Source organism: Lynx canadensis, chromosome D4, assembly GCF_007474595.2.
Source record: "Lynx canadensis isolate LIC74 chromosome D4, mLynCan4.pri.v2, whole genome shotgun sequence".
In the NCBI taxonomy this organism is placed as follows: Eukaryota; Metazoa; Chordata; class Mammalia; order Carnivora; family Felidae; genus Lynx; species Lynx canadensis.
Window position 1 is genome coordinate 779,883 of NC_044315.2, and position 23,117 is coordinate 802,999.

Here is a 23,117-nt window from a genome sequence, read left to right on the forward strand (position 1 = left end):
GTGGCCAGAATTGCGTGTTCCTTGAGGAATGATCCCACTTCCATTCTGTATTCTGTTGTGCTCAGGTGAAGCTTTGTCCTCGTAACCTTGGCCGTTTATAACAGTGGCACTCTGCTGTGTGCAGCTCAGACTTTCAGTGAGTCCTTGAAGCTCTCCTCCGTTTCCAGCTGTGGGGGATTCATTATCTTCTGGGCTCCGACAGCTCTGTCAACAGGGTCTTCTTAGGTTGAGCTCCAGTCTGTTGTCCATAGGAAAGCCCAAAGAAATGTAAAAATACAAGCCACGGGGGTATCTGGCTGGCTCAGTGGGAAAAGCATGCAACTCTTGATCTCAGGGTCATGGTTTGAGCCCCACATTGGGGTAGAGATTACTTAAATAAATAAACTTTTAAAAGATAAAGATACAGGCCGCGTTCACATAGTTTTCTCTCTGCAGAGTTCATAGTCTTTTTTTATCATTTGTTCTTAAAATGTTTAAATCTGAGGGGCGCCTGGGTGGCTCAGTCGGTTAAGCGTCTGACTTCAGCTCAGGTCATGATCTGGCAGTTCGTGAGTTCAAGCCCTGCATCTGGCTCTGTGCTGACAGCTCAGCCTGGAGCCTGCTTCAGATTCTGTTTCTCCCTCTCTCTCTGCCCCTCTCCCGCTTGTGCTCTGTCTCTCCCTCTCTCCCTCTCAAAAATAAATAAATATTGAAATTTTTTTAATAGTCAAATTTGTAAAAGTAGCGTATATGTTTTAAAAACTCAAAATGGTGCATATGTTTATAAGGCAGAAAAGACACATTGCCTTGATCGTAATTCATTGTTCAGTACAAGGGGTAGGCACACTTTTTCTCCAAAGTTGAGAAGGTAAATATTTTAGGCTCTGAGGTCCAACAGTCTGTTGAAACTTCTCCGCTTTGCTGCGATAGCCCAAAGTAGCTATAGACACTAGGTGAACAGACAGGCAAGACTATGTAACTATGGTGTTTTGTTTAAAAAACAGAATTTGGCGAATGGGCCCTAGCTTCCCACCCTCTAGTTTACTGGGTCTTTCATGACCCCTCTAAACAGTTTGGTGATGGACATTTAAATTCTTTGCCAATTTTTTGTGATTATAGATATTATGCATGTATCTTTTGGATGTATTTTTGTATTCTTAATTTTCAGTTTACAAATATAATAATAGAGTCTCCTTTGGTTTTTAACTATGTTATCCCTTGGGTTTATTTTTGAATGTAGTTTAATATTTATAAGTCACTTTGGTCATGTTTATTAATATATTTTGAGACTGTGTTTATAGGTATATTCAAATCTAAAATTGTTAGATCTTTCCAGTGCTTTTATCATTAGGTACTTTTTATATTGCTAATAGTGCTTTTTGTCGTAAGATCTACTTTGTGAGATATTATAGCTGATAGTCTTATATTTTCAGTATACTTTCTATTTGCATATCATGGAATTTTTTTAATGCAGTGTGACAATCTTTGTTAATTGGAACATTTAGTCTCTATTTAACGTTAACACTTGACATGTTTGAGTTTAAATCTGTTTTCTGACTATTAGCTTTCTATTCGTTCTGCCTGCTTGTTTTGTTTTGTTTTTCTTGCTTGCTTGCTTTTTTAAATTGATGACTGAGTTTTTCTTGTTCTGTTAGTAATTTACACTTTTTACTGTTCTGCTCTTTGTAGGGATTACCACATACATCTCAGCCTGTCACGTCTGGTATAAACCAGAGCCTTTCTGTCCTCCTGGACAATGTGAGGCCAGGACAGCCTCCTTCTGTCCCTCAGCCCAGCACCGTGCCACTCTTGTCACATTAATTCTAGATACATGTGACGTCCTCAGAAGATGATGGTGATTGTCATTTAGATCAGGCTCTCCCAGCCTTGGCACCACTAACATCTGGGTTGGAGAATTTGTATTTGTATATTCAGTAGCATCCCTGGCCTCTGCCCAGTAGATGCAGCCAGCACCTTCCCTTCGCTCATGGCGAGCAGAAATGTCTTCACACCTTATGTGCTGGGCGATGGAGGGAATCCTCCTGCCCCAGCTGGGACGACCTGTGTTACAGTCACCTGAACATTCACTGTTTTCTTTCTGCCCATTCCGTCCCATGGTTTCAGGCTTCTGTCAGGGTTCCATTCTTTCTGATTTAAGAACACTTTTTAGTAATTCCTTTAATGCAGGACTACTGGTGACCACTTCTTTTTGTGTGTGTATCTGAAAATACTTATGTTTTATGTCATTCTGGAAGAATGCATTTGCTGGACATGGAATTGTAGGTTGACAAGCTTTTTGTTTCAGCATTTTGAAGATCTCATTCCAACATCTTCTTGTTTCCTTAATTTTGATTGAATATTCATCTGCCCACCTGATTATTTCTCCTTTTTAAAAAAAAAAAAAAATGTTTATTTTTGAGAGAGAGAGAGCCTGCGTGAGCAGGGAAGGGGCACAAAGAGGGACAGAGGATCCAAAGCAGGCTTGACGCTTTCAGCCCAGAGCCCGAGACAGGGCTCAAACCCACAAACCACGAGATCATGACCTGAGCCAAAATCGGACGCTTAACCGACTGAGCCACCCAGGCACCCCTATTTCTCCTTTAAATAACTTTTTCTGCTGGCTGCTTTATCTAAGAGTTTCTTTTTGGCTTTGGTGCTCAGCTCTTTTGCTGTATGGTACATAGATAGGATTTTCTTGTTTTTGTTGCCTTTGGGATTTATAGCACTTCTTGAATCTATGGCCTGGAGACTCGTCAGCCCTTCTCTCCACCCAGTACTTTCCTACTTCTGTCCTGAGTGTGTTTAGGGCCACATTGGTAGACATGATGGCCTCCTCATGGTGTCTTCAGTGCGTCTACCCTCTCTTGTCGTCTCTATCCCTGTCTGCCTGTGAATTGTCCTGGTTATGCTTTTAACCTGTGTCGCAGTTCATGAATTCTCTCTTCCACTATTAAATACGTCCGTTGACTTCCTTGTTTCTGTTACTGTGGGATTTTTGTTTTTGAGTTTTCAGTGAGTTCTTCTCATGGTTTCTGATTCTCCACTGAAATTTTCAGTCTTGTCTTTTACTTTTTGAACATGTTAATCACATTCTTCCTAAAGTCTATGTCTGAAGACTCCCACTTTCTGAACACTTGATGTATCTGTTTCTGTTGTCTTATTTCCCTGGGATTATAGCCGCATTGTGCTATTTCTTCCTATGCCTGATGGCTTTTGATTGAGCACCAGATATTGTATAATGAAAAATTAGGGAAATACTTGGAAGCCTAAATAATAAATTCTTATCCCAGAAGGATTTACATCTGCTTCAGGCATTAGGGTGAGGGCACTACCAGTTATAGACTGCATGTTCTGAAGCTGAGCCTTGCTATGTCTGCTTATGGATCACACTGGGTCCCAAACCAGAGCGGGGGACCTCACTGGCATCGCCCTCCCTGTCATCCTGCTGCCGGCGTAGCCCCGTTCCTAGGGCTTTATTTCTCTCTTGCCTGCTGAGGCTGTTTTCAAGCTATACCCAATTCTTGGGGTGACTGGGTGACTCAGTTAAGCGTCCAACTTTGGCTAAGGTCATGATCTCATGGTGCCGTGAGTTCAAGCCCCACGTCAGGCTCTGTGCTGACAGCTAGGAGCCTGGAGCTTGCTTCCGATTCTGTGTCTCCCTCTCTCTCTGCCCCTCCCCCATTCACTCGCCCGCACGTGCTCTCTTTCTCTCTCTCAAAAATAAACATTAAAAATTTTTTTAAATACAAAAATTAAGCTACATTTAATTCTCTGCTGCCTCTTCTGGACCCTCCTTCTAGATGCCTTCAGAAGAAAAGTTGTTTAAAACCTATTTGGTTTCAGTTCTATCCCAAATATTAGTCCTGCTTTTTCCCTCTCTCTTCTAATTATTCTCAACAGCTTTTGTTCTGAATTCCTTAGTCTGCTATTATCAGAACCAGGAGTTCCCTCAGATTACTGTTATTTTCTGTTAAAATAATCCTCTTTCTCTAAAAGAATGTTGCGGGTTTTAAAAATTTTGAAATCTTGTGTCAGAAAATATCATTGGTTAATTGGAAATAGAATAATGATTTCAACCCTTTTCTTCCAAAACTTTATAGCTGTTGTCCATTTTCACTTTTTTTTTGTTTTTGTTAATGTTTGTTTATTCTTGAGAGAGAGAGAGAGAGAGAGAGAGAGAGAGAGAGAGAGAGATTGCAAGCAGGTGAGGAGCAGAGAGGGAGGGAGACAGAATCCGAAGCAGGCTCCAGGCTCTGAGCTGTCAGCACAGAGCCCAACATGGGGCTCGAACCCAGGAACCGTGAGATTATGACCTGAGCCGAAGTCGGACACTTAACTGACTGAGCCACCCAGGCACCCCTCTATTTACTTCTTGTATCTGCTGTTACTGGTGAGAATCTAACCCAAATCTGGGTCTTATCTCTTTGTGAGAAATCTTTTTTTTTCTCTCTCTCTCTATGAAAGTTTTTTTTTTTTTCATATTTTCAACTCTTTAATATTCAGAAGTTTTACTATAATGTGTAGGGTTGTTTTTTGTTTGTTTATCCTTCTTGGGATCTTTTAGCCTAAGGCCATCTGTCTTTTGCACACAAGCTGTCCTTTACTGTGCCTCTGCCTTCCTCTTTGTCCTCTTCCCCCAGTGCAGCCTCATTCTCCTGCTCTTCCTCTGCCTGAGGCCTGAAGGAGGGGGTTCTCCTCCTTGGGCTGATGGCCCCCCGCACATAGCCGCCGCCAAGGTTGTCCTGTCCGCCAGCCTCAGCATGCAGACTTGCGTTCAGTATGTATGTCCACTAATTACTGCAGCCTCTTCAGAACCTCTACTGGACATCATTGAATTGGAGCTACATTGGAACCAGTTTTTGTGATCTGCTTTGGTTTTAGTAGAACTAACATGAAAAGTCATGAAAGGAGCATTCCCTTCGCCAATGGGCAATGGACCCTGGAGGAGTCGTTTCAGAGAGCAGGGAACAGAGGGAGGCAGTATGTGGGCTGGGCCAAGAGCCAGGATGGGGGCGGCAGGAGGGGCCAGAGACGTGGCTCTGGTGGAGAGCGTGCACTGCGCTCTGCGTGAGAATTCATGGACATTGTCCTGCATTAACAGTCGTCTGTGCGGACGCCCTGTCTTGAACCAGGTGCAAATTTAGTCCGGCCCTGGATGGGGTTTAGGAGGACGCCCAAGAGGGTCTCCAGCACCCGGGCGGCCCCTTGTCCTCCCGGAAACACTCGCTTGACAGGACCAGGCCTGGGCTTGCTCACCCCAGGGCCCCCCCCCTGGACTTACCTCCCGGAGTCTTTCTCCTTACCCCCCAGAATTGGCTCACTTTCATCCAGAAACCTAAATACACATGTACAGAAATAAATTTTCAGAGCTATCTTAATTTTAACAAAATCAGGATCTAAATAGTCTCATTAAAATTTTAAATAAGTTTTATGAAATGGCCTTTCATTGCCAATTTTATAATCAATGTCAGGGTGCCTGGGTGGCTCAGTCAATTAAGCGTCCCACTTTCAGCTCAGGTCACGATCTCACAGTTGGTGGGTTCAAGCTCTGCGTCAGGCTCTGTGATGACAGCTTAGAGCCTGGGGCCTGCTTTGGATTCTGTATCTCCCTCTCTCTCTGCCTCTCCCTCGCTCTCACTCTCTCTGTCTCTCTCTCAAAATCAATAAAAAAATTTTTTTAATTTACAATTGATACCTAGGCCTTTGTTATTTTCAGTGATTTATAAAATTTTGCATTGCGTTTAATATTTACTTTAACAAGCAACTTTGCAATTGAGTAAATACGTTTCTAGAGTTAAAATTTTATGGTACTCTAAATCACAGTAGGTATTATTTTGATCAAGTACATTTTTCTTTCCAGCCCTTCTTGTTTTATCCCAACATTAAATACTGTCTGTAAATCTTGGTTAATTTATTGTTTATCTCCATTTAAAGTTTTTCATCCACTGTGTTAAGTAAGTTTTTAAAATAACATTGAGAATTTTAAACTTCTACACAAAGCCATGAAACGTCTGTTGTCCCTTTTAACGTCACTCAACAGGCTGAAAATGAAAAACATTTTTAATTAGTACTTTATGTTCTTTTAGGTTTTAAAAATTGAGGATGTAATTGTCAAACCAACTTCTACTTCTGTTGAGCATGTAAATTATATTTAAACTTGCAAAAGTATCTTTAATCCTAATTCTGTAAAAGTTCAAAATACTTGGGAAGTATTCATCCTGAAAAAAAAAAACAAGTCAGCAGCATAATGTACACTTTAAACTTCTAAAATCTATTAGTAAGAGCTAATTTCCTCAAGTGTTAAACACATTTGCAACATAAAACACCCGAATATTAAAACCATTCCACATGCCTTAGTAGAAACTTAAAATTTTAAGCTTTTACCTGAAATTCTAAACTAAGTAGGTTCTGCTTGGTGTCATTAAAGTCTCCGGCTGAAAATGAAACAAAACCAGAGCTTTCTTTAAAACAAGGAAAGAGAGGAATGTTGAGAAATGCTAGCTGACTTCTTAGTGAAATCGAAAATCACTGCTTCCCTCGGGAACAAATGCCTTTCGGATCTTTGTGCAGAGCCGCCAAGAGAGTAACCAGGGAAGACGGTTACCAAGGGAAATATTTGTTCTCAATCACAGCAGAAGCAGAAAGCAGAGGCAGGGGGAGAGAAACCGGAGGAGCAGTAGAGGCTCATTAAGAAGTATGTGGTGTCCCTCTAAGTCCACACCAGCCTCCACGGTACCCCTTGAGCTTTACCAGACTACAGAGACGCCATTGTTGCCACGTGGAGGACCGTGCGTTCCTGGGGTGCCTTTAGTGGGGTTAGCTCGCTGTCCTCTGCCTGCTCCCCCAGTCCGCAGGCAGCCTTGTTAACAAAGCACAGAGCTGTTACATATTAATGTCACTGAAATTATGTAACTTCCAGCCTTGAAGCAGTAAGGAGAAAATGTGCAAAGGAGCTTTGAGCCTTCTGATGATGGTTACTCCGGCGAATTGGTTGTCTACTCTGGCCTCAGTTTTTTCTGTCTGCAAATGAGCAGGTCAGAGAGCGGTCAGGGTTCCAGGCTCACACTGCTGCTTATGGGGACCTTGGATGAGTTACTGTTGTTTCTGATTAAACTTTATCCTTCTGTACAACCGGGATGATGACACCTACCCTGCCAATGCAATGAATACCCTATGTGAAGTGCCTGTCACAGACTAGGGAATTTTTTAGTGGCTATTTTTAAATTCTTACTATTCTACATCAGGTGTCTAAATTTTCTGACAGAGAAGAGCTACATTTTTGTTTTTCCAAAATCTTAAAATGACCTGGGTAGATCAAATCAAGATAATTGACTACACACGTGGGCCATCCAAATTCCTTAAAATAAACTACATATATATGTATATATATGCAAAATAATTAGTACTATTAGAAGAAATGTTGAGAAATTCCTTAAAGATTAAAGGCACAGCGACTCTGACAGATAACACTGCAGCCCAAGTGTATGGGACAGGATAGCTCTGTGGGTGTTCCCCACAGGTTTAGAAATTCCAAATGCTGGGAATGGTGACGTTTGTTAGAGACTGCACTTAAGAGTAGCAGGTTAGATGACCCCAGTCCTCCGGATGTCTCCATCATTTGTTGTGAGTATTAGGCATCTGCCCCTAAACTGAACCTGTGTTCTCATCCACTGGGCTTGGGTGGCTGGTGGAGCAGGAACCCCCATGTTCAGAATCTAAGCCCACCACTGGCACAACCCACTATAAAGACAAAATTGATCATCCCCACTGATATGGTTTGGTCAGCATTTTAACCCTATACTGTTAGTCGTGAGCAGATAGCTCAGGATTACGAAACATTTGGGAAGATTCTCCTATTAGCGATAGGACCCCACCTTCCTTCCCAAAAACGCTCACACACAATCAGAAAAGAAAAGGGCTTTAGAGATTAAACAACAGTGTGATACCACTACACACTTACTAGAATGGCAAAAATCCAAAACACCGACAACACCATATGCGAGCGAGGATGTGGAGCAATAGGAACTCTCATTCCTTGCTGGTAGGAATCCAAAATGGCGCGGCCATGTGGGAAGACAGTGTGACGTTTCTTAGAAAACTAAACATACTCTTAATCTGTGACCCAGCAGTCCTGCTCCTTGGTATTTACCCAAATGAGTTGAAAACTTATGTCCACACAAAAACCTGCACACAGATGTTTACATCAGCTTTATTCATAGTGCCAACACTTGGAAGCATCCAAGATGCCCTTCAGTAGGTGAACGAGTAAATTAACTGTGATCCATCCAGACAATGGAATATTTTTCAATGCTAAGAGGAAATACTCTTATCAAGCCATGAAAAACCATGAAGGAACCTTAAATGTGCATTACTAGTGAAAGAAGTCAGTCTGAAAGGTTGCATACTATACAATTCCAACTATATGACATTCTGGAAAAGACAAAACTGTGGAAACAGTAAAACATCAGGGGTTGCCAGGGATTAGGCCAGAGGGAGGGATGAATAGAGCACGGAGAACCGTGAAGGCAGGGAAACTACCCTGTATGATCATAATAGTGGATACATGTCGTCATACATTTATCCAGACCCATAGAATGTGCACCACCAAGAGTGAACCTCAGGGTAGCCTATGGGCTTGGGTGATTAGTATATGTCAGTACAGGCTTATCAGTAGCAACAAATGTACCACGCTAGTGGGGGGTGTTGGTAATAGATGAGGTCACATATAAGGGGTGGATGGGGAATGTATGGAAAACCTCTCTGTACCTCCCTCTCTGTTTTGCTGTCAATCTGAATCTTCTCTTTAAAAAAAAAAAGGCGGGGGGGGGCACCTGATTTGTTGAAATACACTGTTTGGGGAGGGAAAAAAATGTTGATGAACTCAGTGTTGGACAGTGTTTAAGACAAACAGAAACCTTTACACTCTTTGTAGCGGTTTGTTGTCCCAGCATTTGATTCCTTGGGATCCATTATAGAAACATCTTTAACTGTACATCTGTGCATCCAGGAAAGTACTTGGAAACATTGTAACATAAAAGGGAAGGAATTAACCCACTAGTATATGGACAGGGAACAGTGGACTGCCCTAAGCCAGTAGAGAGACAAGTAACTGTTACACCGGTTGGCAAAGTTGTCCACAATGTACCAAGAAGAAAAAAGAAATGTCAAAACAGTACACGTGCTGTATTATCTTACCTTCTAATAATGTATACTGTGTAGCACCTTCCTGGAGAACAGACAGGAAGGAATAAACAAGGAATAAATAACAGACTGTTGATAATGGTTACCTCTGAGTGATGGAATTATGCAGGGGTTTTACTATGTAATCTGTCCTTTTATAACATTTTTAGCCTTTCATAACCAGATCAGGGGAAAAAAAGTAACTATTAAAAAGAATTTAAACAATGAGAAGTAACTTAAAGTAGCAGTGTAAAGGCAGGAGTTACGGACGCCAAGTCTGACAGCATCGCAGAGACCAGGACTCTGGTTTCTGAGGTCCCCGCTCTGACTTTGTGGCTTCATGGACTGTTATGTGAATCCTTCCGCAGAAACTATTTTAACCACATAGTACATGGAAAATCCTGGTATTCGAGGTCTCCTCCCCTGTATTATTGCAGCCGTAACTGTGTCCTGAGACTTGGCCCTGACAGCTGCTCTGCAGCTTGGTGTCTGTCACCATGCAGGTGTGAGCGGGTCCCCCAGCGCCTGGGCCACAAGCGTGGCTGCTGTGGGTTCAGCCTCCAGAACACATGTTTGAGTAAGGTCACCTTTTCAGTGTTTTTACCCCTGGGCTGTGGGATACCGATGAGTTAGTTTTTCTTATATGGGTGTGGTTGCTTCCCATGCAACAACTTCAAAGATAAAGCTACTTGTTGACAGGTTTAAAGAGGCTCTTCTCAGAAATGGGTGTTGCCTCCTCAGGCTGTTGTGACGCCCGCCCCGTGCCACAAGTGCCTTCGGCCACTTCACACCACGGGGCGTGATGGTTGTTCCATCTGCTGTCACCGACTTGCCCCCTGGAAGGGGTACATTTACGGGCAGTGCTGATGTGGGAATGTGCTGTGATGTGGTCAACGGGTGTTTGGACAGTTTCTCCTTCGAGTTTTGGTGTGTGCTTCTACAAAGGTCCTGTAATGTGTGTACTCCCACCATAAATACACAGAATGCCCATTTCTCTGTCACTTTATTTTTTTTAATGTTTATTTATTTTTGAGACAGAGAGCATGAATGGGGGAGGGTCAGAGAGAGGGAGACACAGAATCTGAAGCAGGCTCCAGGCCTCGAGCTGTCAGCACAGGGCCCAACGCGGGGCTCAAACTCACGGAGTATGAGATCGTGACCTGAGCTGAAGTTGGATGCTTAACTGACTGAGCCACCCAGGCGCCCCTCTCTGTCACTTTATTTTTAAAATGATTTCCATGCTCCGGAATAGTTAATGCAAATACATGCAAGTGCCATGAATTTTTACAGCACAATTGTAAATCAGTTTTCTGTACCAAATATTGGCAGGTTGGGTGACTCTGAACCTTACCATCAAAGACCGGAAAAGTTTGATCACTATAAAAACATTTTGAAATCACCATTGTAGGTGTGTTTTTTTTTTTTTAATGTTTTTCTATTTATATTTGAGAGAGAGAGAGCACGCTTCCGTGCATGTGCACGCGCGCACACACACACACACACACACAAGCAGGGGGAGGGGTAGAGAGAGGGGTCAGAGGATCCGAAGCAGCTCCAAGCTCTATGCTGACAGCACAGAGCCCGATGCGGGGCTCAAACTCATGAACCACGGGATCATGACCTGAGCTGAAGTTGGACACTCAACTGACTGAGCCATCCGGTTGCCCCTGGCAATGCAGTTAAAAAAAAAAAAAAAAAAATGAGACCCTGAGCACAGCAGACCTCAGAGGTCCTGGGTAGCTTTATGCCCTTGGGGAGACCACCAGAAATGCCAAGAAGCAAAACTGTCGATGAAATAGAAAACACCCATACAGCAGACAAGATCTCCAGTGCCAAAAGCTGGATTTTTTTTAAATAAACCTAATAAAGTCGGTAGCAAGTCAGATTCGGGAACAAAGAGGAAGAGTGTAGGTTACCAGTGTGAGGACTTGAAAATGCTGTCAGTATAGATTCTGAGAGCAGTTAAAAGAACATAAGAGGAGGACCACCTGCGGGGCTCAGTCAGTTGAGCGTCCATCTCTTGATCGTGGCTCAGGTCATGATACCAGGGTTGTGGGTTCGGGCCCCGCATCAGGCTGCACACTGAGCGTGGAATCTGCTTGGGATTCTCACTCGCTCCCTCTGCCCCTCTCCCCTGCTTGTGCGCGCGCTCTCTCTCTCTCTCTCTCTAAAAAGATATAAGTAAATAAGAACACAAGAGCATATTATCGACATTATGCCAGCAAATTTAGGTGATGTGACAATTCCTAGCAAATACAATTATGAAACTGCCGTAAGAAGAAAGAGAAAATCTGAATTGTCTGTAACTATTAAGGGAGTCAAATTCATAATTTCAAACCTTCCCACAGAGAATACCACAGGCCTATATTACTCATCAACAAATTTTATTGAGCAGTAGTTTTTTTAATTTTTTTTAATGTTTATATATTTTTGAGACACAGAGGGACAGATCGTGAGCAGGGGAGGGGCAGAGAGAGAGAGGGAGACACAGAATCTGAAGCAGGCTCCAGGCTCTGAGCCGTCAGCACAGAGCCCGATGTAGAACTCGAACTCACAGGACCACGAGATCATGACCTGAGCCGGAGTCGGACGCTCAACTGACTGAGCCACTCAGGTGCCCCCTGAATAGTGTTTTAAGGCATAACCATACAACAACCCAACAAGGGTAGTATAGAAAAGGAAAATTATAGACCAGGCTCACTACTGAACATAGATTCACAAAAGTAAAATCCAGCAATATATAAATAGGATAATACATCATGACTACATTGGGCTTATTCAAGAAATACCTGGTTGATTTAAGAATAAAACCCGAACAGGGGCGCCTGGGTGGCGCAGTCGGTTAAGCGTCCGACTTCAGCCAGGTCACGATCTCGCGGTCCGTGAGTTCGAGCCCCGCGTCGGGCTCTGGGCTGATGGCTCAGAGCCTGGAGCCTGTTTCCGATTCTGTGTCTCCCTCTCTCTCTGCCCCTCCCCCGTTCATGCTCTGTCTCTCTCTGTCGCAAAAAATAAATAAACGTTGAAAAAAAAAAAAAAAAAAAAAAAAAAAAAAAAAAAAGAATAAAACCCGAACAAACAAAAAACAAGCAAAAAATAACAGCAGAAAAAGACATTATATGATCATGTTTATGTGTTTTGTTTTGTTTTCTTGAGAGAGAGCATGTGTGTGCATGGGGGAGAGGCAGGGGAGAGAGGATGTCAGGCCCTACACCCAGCACGGGGCCCGAGGCAGGGCTTGATCTCATGACAGTGAGGTCATGACCTGAGCTGAAGTCAAGAATCAGACACTTAACTCACTGAGCCACCCACACGCCCCGTCATGTTAATGTTTAAAGGAGAGTGAAATAAGGCTTTCGCATACTAGAAATGGAAGAAATTCCTTAGTTTGACAGTGTCTGCAAAACACACACTTCCACTTTTAGCTACGTACCCAAGAGAAGTGGGAATATATAGCTACATGAAAACTTACACATGAATTTCTAATTTCATTGCTACACTGTTCTTAACAGCCAACATGTGAAAACAACCCAAATGTCCATCAGCTGATGAATGGATGAATAAAATGTCCATCCACCCGGTGGAATATTACTTGGTAGTAAAAAGGAATAAAGCGTTGATACCTGCTGTGTAGAGGAACCTCAAAAACACACTGCTCCGTGCAAAAGACACTTGTGAGAGGACACAAACGGCATGATTCCATTCACATGAAATGTCCAGGACAAGCCCATCCATGAAGGGAGGGAGTGGGTGAGAGTGTCGGGGGAAACGGAGTATGTTTTATGGGGTGACTACAATGTGTCAAAAGTAGGCAGTGGGATGGCTCCCCACTAGGAATGTACTAAAAACCACTGAATTGTATACTTTAAAAAGGTGACTTTTATGGTTTGTAAGTTATATCTCCACAAAGTTGTTATTTAAAAAATACTCAACGGTGAAATACTGAAATGTTTCCCTTTCTGGGAAGAAGACAGGCCCACTGAAGGTCATGGCCAGTGCAGTAAAGCAAGAAAAATAAGGAAAAAAGAGATACAAGAAAAAAAAAAATAGGTAATGGAAGGAAAAATTTTTACCAGCCCCAGATGATATGCTTCTATATATGAAATTAAAACATAACTTTGAGATAAATCATTAAATCATATAAAGTGTTTTGCAGGTGCACAATGTATAAAAATCAGTTGTTTCTTCCTACAGTTAGAGGACAAGAGAAAGGGAACGATGTGTTTTAAACATCAGATATATTCAAGAATATTACAAGTGTTTACGAATAAATTAAAGTAATGATGAGCAAGATCTTTTCGGAGAAAATGTTGGAAGACAATTACAGATGACAGTTTGGGGAGGGGAGGTACCACCCCCGGGGATGGAACGTTCAGGATCACAAAGATACCATTTCTTTTTTTTTTTTTTTTTTTTTTTTTTTTTTTTTTTCAACGTTTATTTATTTTTGGGACAGAGAGAGACAGAGCATGAATGGGGGAGGGGCAGAGAGAGAGGGAGACACAGAATCGGAAACAGGCTCCAGGCTCTGAGCCATCAGCCCAGAGCCTGACGCGGGGCTCGAACTCACGGACCGCGAGATCGTGACCTGGCTGAAGTCGGACGCTTAACCGACTGCGCCACCCAGGCGCCCCGACAAAGATACCATTTCTACTTAAACTGATTGGATGTGATGCAACTTAATCAAAATCCTAACAGATTACCTCCCCCACTTTTTTTTTTTTTTTTTTTTTTTTGGTGGAACTTGTCGAATTCTAAAATGTGTATGGAAATACAGGGATCTAAGAAAAGCCAGGCCAGTCTTGAAGCAGAATAGGCAACAGGCTTTCTGTCCCACACATCAGCTCTTATCACGAGGAGCTGCAGTGATTAGGGTGGATTGCCCACAACTTGCAGTGGGACTCGAATTCGGCTCCTGGACGTGGGAGAGAAGTGGTTCCGCCAGCATGGCTGTTGACAGGGACCGAGACACTGCAGAGAGGAAACCACACTGTCCTGTTGCCCTCCAGAGACCAGAGCCAGGGTCCGTGGACAAACACGGACAGGCTGACTTGGGCTCTGTGGAGTGGACAGGCAGACAGGCCTCATGACCAGACCTGTTGCCTCAACTGCCTGGCGAGGTTACGAGTCCGCATGACTGGAAAGTCCTTCTGTTGGGAATGCCACACAGGGGCCTCTGAGACACTGATGAGGTTCCGTGATCTTCGGGGTGGTGTGGCACGTCACGGGCCCCAGGAGGTCTGCCTTCTTAGGGACTCCCCTCACTCCCTGAGATAGTGCTCAGGTGCAAGCCTAGTAGAATGAATGGCCCACTGGGACCACCGGACCTCTGTCAGCCCTGCCCTCCACTCGGTCTGCAGCCTCCCCCAGAAGTCCCAGGCCTATGGGGCAGTGCCTGAATCTCCATGCCGAACGTGTCAGGTGGGAACACACGGGCGCCTTCCCCTGCATTACATCTGGGTGTGGAGACAAACCAGCAAACATCGGTCTACTCGAGGATGCTGGGGGCATTCTCCTCCCGTCTCAAATATCCTTTATAATGGCCCAGAGAGCTGGGCTCAGAGTTAGAATCCTGAACTCAGAATTCGCCTCTACAGCGCGGTAACATGGTGGCTCAGGAAGGAGTGGGTGCTGGTCTGCCACACCTCCCACCCTGTGTTGTGTGCTGTCGCCTCCTTGTGGGAATACCCAGCCTGTATAGGCAAACCCTTTAGGCCAGGGTTGCTCACACAGCGTCGCAGTATGTCCTCAGGGTGAGTGAGCCAGGGAAGGGGCTTGCGTGGACCTGGAAACAAAGCCATTTGGGCGGGAGCTCTGGTGTCTGAGCCCTACGCGTGATCTCAAGGAGGAAGCACCTTGCCTAGTGAGGAGGGCATGGCCAGAGGAGGACCCAGTTCAGAGACCCCCTCATGCCCAGTCTAAGTATGGGACTAAGACGGGAAGCCGACCATGAGTGGACACCATAGTTTTCAAGGAAGAAAATATTCCGGGTAGAGATCTGTAGGAACATGGTAAGGACTTGGTGTGGTGGTTTCATTGTGATGCAGTTCCCCAAAATGATGTCTTCTGTGATGCCATGGGGTTTTTTTTTTTAATGTTTATTTATTTTGAGAGAGACAGAGAGAGAGCATGTGTGAGTGGGGGAGGGGCAGAGAGAGAGAAGGGGCGGGGGGGGGGGCAGAGAGAGAGAGAATCCCAAGCAGGCCCCATGCTGTCAGCACAGAACCCGATGCAGAAGCTCAATCCTACGACCCTGGGATCATGACCTCAGCTGAAGTCAAGTCGGATGGTTACCTGACTGAGCCACCCAGGTGCCCCGAGGTGCCATATGTTTCCCAATGTACTTTGCTCTCGAGATCAGGGTAGCGCTACTGAGAGTGTGACACCCGGGACACTGTCCGAGGTTATGGGGCTTGGGGGACAGAACACCCGGCAGACAGGAGAAGCAAGCGGCCCCTCGTGCAGGATTGCCGAGCCTCTTCGTGAACTCGACTGGGCCACTGTGCTCTTGTCCTGAACTCACACCTCCCATGCGGCCATCTTTTTGGACTCAGCCTAAATCTGAGTGACTCAGCCATCTTAAGAGGGTATTGGACGTAGCAGGGACTGCGTCTCAGTGGGGTCACGGTGGAGCCCGCACACGGGGCCCTTGAACAGGAGCATGGCCACTTGCTCTTCGCCCACTGAAACACACAAGCTTCTGTCAGCCAGAGAGAACGTTCTGTGTCCCGTCTGGCCGTGCTCAGACTGCCGTCCATTCCTTCGTCCCACTTTTTCCTCAAGCTCCGGAAAACTACAGGAAATGCCTCCCCTGCTGCCCTCCCACTTGTTCCACGTGCTGTGTGGTTCCTGTGGCCCCCGTGGAAGTGACCTTACTAACGTCCTGGCGGCCCCACGACCACCCATTCAGCCTTCTCCCAACTCTTCATTTTCTTACTGATTGCCCGATCCTTGGAAGTCCGTCCACTCTCCCCTCTGCCTTTCTGCTTTTCTTTCTCATCGTCTTTTTCCTGGCCCCGTCGACCCATCCTGCTCTCCTCCATGATCTTGTCCCTTCACTGGGCAGACACGACCCGGCACTAATCACGTTGCTCCGACACATGCCCGTGAGCCACAGATCTGTGCTAAGTTCTCAAGTGTTTCCTGAGCTTTCTCTTCAAATTGCCGGCTTGCCTTTGGTCAGCTTGGCATGGGCCTCTCCCAGCACCGCGTCAGCACATTCGGAGGAACAGCATGCCCTCTCTACCCGCAAAACTTGTGATCCCTCCTGTGTGCTTTATTGTAGACAGTTCACAGTGGTGCCCAGACACTGCCGTCCTGCTTGGAGGAATTTTCAAACGTAGTTCAGTTTCTGCTTTTCACAGCTGTTTATTAAAGTTTAGGCTTGTTTGGAGATTTTCATTTGTATCCTGTCCCCAAAGCCAGTATGTTGTTTTGCTTAGATCCAAACCAGCCCATTTTGACACTTGTGATATTCTGACCGGAGTTCAAGGAAAAGGTTACAGAAGAAATTTTGTACCAAAAAAAACCCCCCACATTTGGTATTTACAGTTAATTTCCATTCTTAAAAACTACCGTTAGGTGATTTTTTGCCATAAGAGCGTACATTCACTGCTGAAAGTGTAATGCATATCACTCAGCACTTAAATAGTCTTGTCGAGACATTTCTGGTGTGAGCATTGGCAGAACGGGTCTTCACCTGTCCCTGCAAACCCTGTGTGCGACGGGACGGGAGGGAAGCAAAGGGAGCAGCATTAAGATGTTCCAGTCTGCCCCCGGTTCTCTCTGGGCACGCTATACATGTGATCTCGAGGCCGCCTTCAGCCCAGTGACACACGTTCTATCCTCCGCGGCATTACCGAGGTGAAGAGAGGAAACCAGCGCTTCATGGGGGTCACTAGTTGGCCTGACTTGCTGAGACATGGGGGAGAGGGCAGCGGCCCCACCACTGTCAGGCTGGAGCCCCTGGTCCGCGGGCCCCCGCGGGCCCCCGCCCCACACACCCCGGGGTCACACCATGCCCCGCAGACACGTAGGCAGGAGAGCTGTCCTCTCCATCAGCCACAGGAGGCAGATGGCTGGGGATGAGAACCAGAGAGCAGATGGGGCAACAGTGGCCGCAGACGTCAGGGTCCAGCTGATCTGGGGAGCTACCCCCAGTGCCGCTTGGTGGGCCCCACCCTCGGAAACAGGTTCTTGTCTTTGGGGGAGGCCACTGTCCACCCCTAAAGCACGTGTTTTTCTCTGGCGCTCTGGACGTGGCATTCCGGCCCCAGCCTCCAGAACCTGCCCTTCCTGTAATTTTCTGCAGACCCTGAAACCCATGCTTAGCGTGAGGTTTGCGAGAAGATCACGCATATGGCAGCTTTAACGTTTGCTGGGAATGGGGATTCTTTTCCACTGATACACTGTCTGAGGGAGATGGCTTTGGACCAGAGCGACCACAGCGTTTACAAAGATATTTAGTAAAAATGAAGACTTTGGCAACCAGTGTAAACCATCATTCATGGGGGATAAAGTGAAGCCTGCTTGAGGTTTAATAAATCAGAACTTAGTGTGTTTGTCCACAGCCTCAGTTTTTCCTCATTACTGGCGGGTGATGTCATCTGTTCCTTTCCACTTGAATCTTTGTCCAGCGGTAGGAAAAAATCCACGTTAACCTCGTTTATTATGCTGTATTTCCATGCTTAAAGAGAAAGCTTAATTTTATTTCTGCCAGATACATGAATACAGTCTTCAGACCGTTGTCAAGGATTTATGTGGTTTTTATAAGACGAGTGTTCTGGACATTACTGGCTTTTGTGCATGCGCAGGGATATTGTGTTTGAATTAAGTTCTTTTTTTTAAAGAATTTGTTCTTCTAAGTGTCCATCTATTCTTTTTTTTAATGTTTATTCTTGAGAGACAGAGAGAGAGAAAGAGCACGAGTGGGGGAGGGGCAGAGAGAAAGAAAAGAAGACAGAATCTGAAGCAGGCTCCTTAAGTTCTTTTCTTAGTTTGCCCAGATGAAACTCCGATTTTAAAAAGAACAAAACTGGGTCGCCTGGGTGCCTCAGTCAGTTAAGCATCCAACTTCGGCTCAGGTCATGATCTCACGGTTTGTGGGTTCGAGCCCTGTGTCAGTCTCTCTGCTGACAGCCCAGAGCCTGGAGCCTCTTCATCTTCTGTGTCCCCCTCCCCTGCTCGCACTCTGTCTCTCTCTCAAAAAGAAATAAACGCTAAAAAGAAAAAAGAACGAAACTAGTTGCCCCCCAGAATCCCGGCAGAATAGAAAATTTAGGTATTGCTACAGAACGTAAGGACTGAAATCATCCACACCAGCTGCTGAGACAAGCAATACACACATGACAGTATTGGACACGGTGCTCGTCATCACCCGGCGTCTTTCTGCCGCACGAAGACTTGGGGTGTTGCCACCTGGGGGAAATTCACAGTAAACCCAAACGAGAGCCCGACAGCCACTGTTTGACAAGCTCAAGCCTCAGCTTTCTGGTGCCTGCTCTTCCCGCGCCCTCACTGAGGCACCCGCTTTTCCAGGCACTCTCTCCAGACATACGTTTGTCCCTGCTTCGTATTATGATTAGCAGTTTCCATACATTTTCCCCACGTGGTATGTGACATCCTTGAGGATTTGCACATGGGTGTATAAGCAGATGAGTCACTGAACAAGTTTTTACTGAGTGTGTCTTCAGCTGGTTGCTATAATCTCTAGCGGTAAAGGGAGTCCTCTCTGCTGAGGGATCAAATGGCTGCCTCCGTGTTACACAGTGTGACCATTGCTGTGGGGGGTATGGCATGTTACAGAAACAAGCAGGAGCAGGAGATACCTGTGTGGAGTTTTCCCAGCAGGTCAGCAGAGGACACGTGGTCCCCCTCCTTCCAACCCTTAGTCCTGTTGGTCTTCCCAGCCCCTTCGATGTCTCCTGTAATCTTCCTCCTCCTCCTCCTCCTCCTCCTCCTCCTCCTCCTCCTCCTCCTCCTCCTCCATCTGACTTCAGGCCTGGACCCTCTTCTATAGCTATAATTTCTCTCCAGGTGAATTTGATCATCTGTGTGCCACCTGGATGCAGTAATTTCCAGCTGCTTTCTTGACATGTCTATTTGAAGGTCTGGGAGTCATCTCAGACCTAACAGATGCAAGTATTAAATACGACTGTGGTCACATGTAAACCAAACCTCAAAGGATACTTAAGTGTTTGGGTACAGAGAGGTGAGGTGAGAATATTCTCGGCAGAGAGCACAGCGTGGGAAACGAAGGTAGTTGTGAGATCTGCAGGCGTGAGTGCAGGCGAGAAGCAGCCGCATCCCCACAGATTTCGGAAGCAACGTTGATGGTTTGGGGCTTTTCCCAAAGGCAGGAGCAGAACCAGTTGTGCGTTTCACGAAGAGAACTGCACAGCGTGGCTTCTGAAGTGAAGGGAAGGCCCTCGTCTAGAGACAGAAACATTGCAGGGATTCAAGGGAGAGGAAGGAGATTCAAGAGATAATTAGATAATTAGGTAGAATCAACAAGATCGAAGATTTAGTTGGGTGAGGGGAAGGGGAGGAGGAGGAATCAAATATATGAAGCCCAGGTTTCCAGTGTGAATAGCTGTGAGCTGGGAGGGCCATTTCCTGGGGTAAACACAGGCTGTGGAGAAAGATAATGTAATCGGTCTGCAGATCAACAGAGAGACCCTTTGGCTCATGGATGGATGGCACTGAAGGAGGCCACAGACCGTGACATGCAGCCAGTCCTTCCCCTGGGCAAGGTTGACAAGAAGCACAGCAAGTAGATTTTATTTTGGGGGCCCCTGGGTGGCTCAGTCGGTTAAGTGTCATGAATTTCACTCAGGTCATGATCTCGTGGTTCATGAGTTCGAGCCCCACGTGGGGCTCTGTGCTGGCAGCGTGGAGCCTGCTTTAGATTCTGTGTCTCCCTCTCTCTCTGCCCCTTCCTGGCTCACGCTCTGTTTCTCTGTCTTTCTCTCTCCCTCTCTCCCTCTCTCCCTCTCTCTCTCTCTCAAAAATAAACAAATACACCTTTTAAAAAGATGCTATTTCTTAAGTAATCTCTATACCCAACGTGGGGCTTGAACCTACAACCTGGAGATCAAAAGTCACACACTTCTTCCAAGCCAGCCAAGTGCTCCCAGAAGAAAAATCTTAAATTCTCTCCAGGATAATCAATTTCACACAGTGTTGATAGAAATTTAAATTGGTTAATTCTTTATATAGATCATTTCATCCATCTTTTCTAAATGTTAAGCCATTCTTCTCAGATTCTATCTAACAAAAAATTCTGCACAAATGTACAAAAATATCTTACAAGGATATTCATTGTAGTGTATAAAATAATGAAAAACTACAAATAACCCAAAAGATTATCCATGGAAGATTGGTTACATTAGGATATACTGTACATCTATACAATGGCTACCTTACTGCCTTAAGAGTCATGAAGTAGGTGTGGGTACATTGAATGGCACGTACATTTTATTGAGCATTTGGTATATCCCAGGCAATATACGTAAAGAACTCCAGAAGTCAGTAGAGAAGAACACCCAGTAAAATAATAGGCAGGCAATTTGAACAAACCGTTCACAGAAATCAAGATTCAAAGTGTTCAACTTCACTGGTAAAATAAGGGAGGAATGTATTTTATTTATTTATTTTTTTCAACGTTTATTTATTTTTGGGACAGAGAGAGACAGAGCATGAACGGGGGAGGGGCAGAGAGAGAGGGAGACACAGAACCGGAAACAGGCTCCAGGCTCTGAGCCATCAGCCCAGAGCCCGACGCGGGGCTCGAACTCACGGACCGCGAGATCGTGACCTGGCTGAAGTCGGACGCTTAACCGACTGCGCCACCCAGGCGCCCCTGGAGGAATGTATTTTAAATCACCGTGATATACCACTGCATACCTACCTGAGTGAGTAACAGTTACAGTGCTGACGGTCAGCTGCTGAGGTGTGAGGTGTGAGGTCAGTTGCTGCTTCACCATAAACTGGTACAAACACTCTGACAGCGTCTGTAAAAGTTGAAGAGGCACACACCATAGGTATAAATCTAAAAGGAACACATGTACACGTGTATCCAGAAACACACACAGACAAGAGCATCACAGCAGCTTTATTGGGAATAGCCCAAATGTTCTTTTAACAGTAGAATGGAAGAAGTGATAAATTGTGATATATTCACATCGTGAAATACTGTTGAGAACTGAACAGAACAAACTTGAAGTTGCACACAAAATAATGGAGGAATCTCAGAAAGAAAATCCTGGGCAACAGAAGCAACACGAGAAGCAGTACTTCTATGATTCCGTCCACAGAGGGTTTAAAAAATGGGTGAGGCTAAAGTGTGGTGTGTAGGGTTGCACGCGGAAGTGGAAAATTATAAAGAAATACAAGGAAGTTATTTTCATGGAAGTCAAGGTAGTTGTCACCTTCAGAGGAAGGCGAGGGTGTGTGATTGGGCACAGTGATGCCCGTGGCTCCTGGGGTACATCACACTCATGCATTCTTGTTCTTAATACACATTCCATGCACTTTTTAAAATCCAGTCCCAAGAAACCAAATCAGATCCAAGCAGGAAAAGGACATTTTTAAATAAGGAAATTCACACCTGAATACATCCTAATGAACCTGAAGATACCTAAGACAAGAAGAAGATCTAAAGACCAGCCAGAGGGAGAGTAAATGGGAGCACCTTCAAAGTAGCAACAGCAGCTGTATATTGATAACTTCAGTATGCAGAGAAAATGTGATCTCATCTGCTAAACTCCGCAAGAATCCTCTTTCAAAAACGAACGTGAATATCCACCCACCCCCTTGTGTTCACTGTAACATTATTCACAATAGCCAGCCAAGATGGAAACCACCAAGTGTCCTTTGACAGATGAATGGATAAAGGAAACGTGGTACACACAATGGGATGTTGTTCAGCCCTGAAGAGAATGAAATCCTGCCACTGGTGATAATGACACGGATGGACCTTGAGGGCATGATGCTAAGTGAGATAAGTCAGAGAAAGACCAATACCATATGATCTCAGGCGGAATCCAAAGCAACAAAAAAATCCACTCATCGATACAGAGAGCAGATTGGTGCCACCAGAGACAGGGAGCTGGGGACGTGGGTGGAGGCCACAGACTTGCAGTTGGCGCGTCCGTCCTGGCGGCGTGTGTGTAGCATGGCACCTGCAGCTCGCAGGACTGCATTGTAATTTGAAAGTTGGTGAGAGAGCCAGTCTTTGGGGTTCTCATCGCAAGAAACCAATTGTAACTGCGTGTGGTGTTGGATGCTAAAGAGACTTGGTGTGGGACATTTCCAGAATGTACAAGCATCGGCTCACTCTGCGGTACACCTGGAACTACCAGCATGTACGTCAGTTACACCTGAATACAGCTTGGAAAACAGGAAAGGGAAACAAAGGTGATGTCCTATGCGCAGAAACTGGACGTTTATGTCTGACGCTCAGGTTAAAAAATGGAAGATATTCTTCAGGCAGGGGGAAAATGATCCCAGAAGGAAGGCTTTGAGATGCAAGGAGCAATAAAGAGTAAAGACCATGGGAAATGCATCAAACAGTGACCGCACAATAAAATCATAACCATGTCAGGGGAGGTCCTGTTTAAAACTAGAATTTAAAAATTCACAGCAGTACGGGAGTGAGTGTCCCTGAGGAAGACTGAGACATGCCTTAATGTGGACATAGCCGAACAGTGTCTGGTAAAGTGTCTGTGGCAGTCGTGTGACAAGCAGAAATAGAGCCCGTAACTTCCCAACTGATATGGGGGGAAGCGAATGTTTAAAAAGCTAATCAAAAAGAAGGCAAAGAGGAAAAAAAATCACAAAAGTCACTTGTGGTGGGACTTTCAACTGTGACAGAATGAAGAGGTCACTCCACAAGATAAGTGTAAACCTGGAAATTTTGTTTTAAAAAACAAGAAAAAGAGCTGTTTCATGGCTCTTAAGAT

General features: G+C 45.2%; 2 protein-coding genes across 7 annotated transcripts in view; one reads left to right on the forward strand and one right to left on the reverse strand.

The window, feature by feature from the left end:
• Positions 1-6,796, reverse strand: part of ECM2 (extracellular matrix protein 2) — a 32,764-nt gene extending 25,968 nt beyond the window's left edge. For 2 of the 5 annotated variants that reach the window (XM_030294361.1, XM_030294356.1), the window contains exons 1-3: positions 6,730-6,796; positions 6,364-6,413; positions 5,261-5,314 (exon numbers count right to left, since the gene is read on the reverse strand). The gene's annotated coding sequence lies outside the window, so the exon portion shown is untranslated. Of the gene's footprint in view, positions 1-5,260; positions 5,315-6,363; positions 6,465-6,729 lie in introns of those variants that run through there. The other 3 variants (XM_030294357.1, XM_030294360.1, XM_030294359.1) reach the window with 3 other exon arrangements.
• The window catches only part of LOC115500051 (centromere protein P), a 230,225-nt gene that overhangs the window by 181,195 nt on the left and 25,913 nt on the right, over positions 1-23,117 (forward strand). The window lies entirely within an intron of this gene.